At 34.2% G+C, this 2766-nt stretch overlaps 1 long non-coding RNA gene across 1 annotated transcript; it reads left to right on the forward strand.

Moving 5' to 3' along the window:
- Positions 1–1563: 1563 nt before the first annotated feature.
- LOC146548642 (uncharacterized) lies at positions 1564–2542 on the forward strand. The gene is made up of 2 exons (XR_014890548.1): positions 1564–1715; positions 2294–2542. It is a non-coding gene; the product is annotated as an uncharacterized LOC146548642 (long non-coding RNA).
- Positions 2543–2766: the final 224 nt, after the last annotated feature.

A 2766-nucleotide genomic window follows, 5' to 3' on the forward strand; every position in this document is an offset into this window, starting at 1 on the left:
TTTATTTGATTATCAGGTTTATTTAAAAGTGACTTAAATATTTAGTTTGAAACTAAAAATGCAACAAAAATAAATGTCATATTAATATTAATACAGCAATCTGTCAATAGAGACACAACAGTAGGCAATAGCAGGACAGGTACTGCGTGCATTATGTCATTAAATGGCCTATTAATGCCATTTTATTTATGTTACAATATAACAGCTGTTAGAATTCACTATTGTATTTATTCATGGATTTACATATATAGCGAACAATACAAGACTAATATGCATATAAACCTCTGCATATGTTAGAACTGTTTGTAATTAAAATAATTTTTCAGTTGGACAACATAATGAAGAGGAAATAAAGTTGTAATGAGGTTACAGACAGGAAAGTAGTAAAACAAAGAACAACAGAGCATTCTGACAATGCACAGAAATATCGAAAATCATACCACATTGTAATATATATAAAATATTATAATATCTATTAAGCATTTTACTCAGTGGTGTTTCAGTGAGGTTTTGACCTCCCCTGTGTCATAATCATACATACAATAAAGGCTCTCTACTGCCCTCTACTGGTGAGCTGTGGGACTTAGAAACAACAATTTCCATCTACAGCCTTTATAGTATAAGAAGCTTATGGGAGTAACTTGTAAGTTAAATCATTCAGAATTTTTAATTTAGAATTAGAAAAAAATCAAACCAAGAGTTTCTAAAGTTTTATTTTTGCAGTCATTTCCAGATCATGTAACCAATATATATTTATACACAGTAAAACACATATAAACAAATGAAATGGTTAAACTGAGAATTATAAGAACAAAATAAAGTAATCTTGAATTTAATGGGACATGGTCATGTTTACTGCCGTGGAGCTTCCTGTCTTCTTTCTCGGTGTTTGGAAGAGGAATGTTATCCCACTGTTATCTGATGGAGCTGCTCAGCAATCATAGGTTTTCTTTGTTGTACTTTTCATGATGATCCAGATGTTTATTTTTTAGTTGATGAAAGGTCTGAACTCCAGGCAGGCCAGTTTAACTTTCAGCCACATGCTGCTCTAAAACTTGAATATACCTTTCAGCATTCATGGTGCTGCAAGCTGCCGATTGTATAGGCATTAATGAACCTTCATGCCATCAGACTTGCAGGCTCTTGAACTGAGCATCTTACTACCAAAAAGTTTTCTACTTTTCATCAGTTTAGCTTTGGTCAAAAAAAACAAAAAAACAGGAGCTTTTTATCCATGTTAGAGCTTTAACCTGCTCCTCAGGACTGCACAGTGAACTGTGACCTTTACAGGAGTGATTTCTGGCCTTTTCAGTTTCAGTGTTTTAGTTAACCTTAACATCCTCCATCGAAACATTAACAGATCATTAAGATACACAGCAAATTCAAAAGTGTTAAATTTTTTGGTGTTAATAGTCTCCTTGCAAAAGTAGAGTTAATTTTACTCTAAGTAGAGTCACATTCTTTTAATGTAACTCTGAGGTGTAAAATGATAGTAGTTAAAATCGAGTGTTAAAAATGAGTGTTTCTCTGTCAAATCTGGAGGTGTTACAATGGAAACATTAACTCCTGACCTCTTAACTCTGAACTCCTAGAGGGGCTATGACACCAATAGAGTACATTCACAGACTCCGCCCCCAGCACGGCTCCAATCGAAGCTGAAGTGAAGCCGTTTCAGAACATTTTGCTCTACATATTTGAGTTGTTTGCCATGCTTGGTAAGTCATTTTTTCAAAGATTGTTTCAATTATTATTATGAGCTTTTACTTCTGTGGCTCTTTGGAGTTGAGACAAAGCTGTGTGAAAGGCATTAGCCGTGTTGCTCGGTGATAGCATAATAATCTGTTTTAGCTAGCTGAAAGGTATTGTTTGCGGGCAAATACCACAGCCTTGGAAAAAAGCTTGCATGTGAATTTTCAGTCAAACTTTTGGTCAAATACACCTAAAACAATGTCTAGAATGTGAAATGTTGGTATAATGGTGCTACTTGAAGCCTGAAAACGATCGCCCATAAAAAAAAACGAGCAAACAGCAATAGCTGACGTCCTGACTGGATTCTACGTTAGCATAGATCCCTTCAGAGATTTGTGCACACGGTTTAGGTAAAAATGAAAACGGTTGAGGTTTTACATTTAGTTCAGTATTACCTGTTGCCTGTGTCTTTGTCTTTTGGGAAAATACTTTACACAAGTAATGGCTCAAAGAGGATTCCTTTTTTTAACTGTGCTGCAATTGTTTACTGGATTATTTGTGCCGTTAATTAGTGTCAACTAATTTTTATTCAATCTCTGCACAGGATATGCTTGTGAAGATGGAATATGGGGGAGAGCAGAAGTGCGCTGAAGTTCCACAAAGTGATGAATGAAGGACATGCATATTGTATTGAAGAAATAAGTGTTGAGAATGCTGTTATTTGCATTTACCATGTCAGACCTTTTGATAAACAAAATTCTAATGAAAGTGAGAACATGTACACTGTTACATCTTTCAGAAAATGTTTTGAAATTGTGGTGCACAGTTCAGAATAAAAGTTTTTCAAAAACCATTGCATCTTTTTAGTAAATGTTTATTTCCAAAAGAAATTTCTAGAAGTTCAGAACAGTAAAATTCCCGCTTTTTAGAATGAATTAGAAGATAACTCTTACGTAGTTAAACTAAAATACTCTTTGAGAGTTAATATATAAACTCTTAACACCAAGTGTTAAATGATCAACTCCAGACAGATTTGGTGTTTAACACTAAATCAGAGTTAATGTACCAACTCTCCAA

This window comes from Mchenga conophoros, linkage group LG22 (genome assembly GCF_057382185.1).
Source record: "Mchenga conophoros isolate Kocher_MC1m ecotype Shallow Benthic linkage group LG22, M_conophoros_male_GT1.1, whole genome shotgun sequence".
In the NCBI taxonomy this organism is placed as follows: domain Eukaryota; kingdom Metazoa; phylum Chordata; class Actinopteri; order Cichliformes; family Cichlidae; genus Mchenga; species Mchenga conophoros.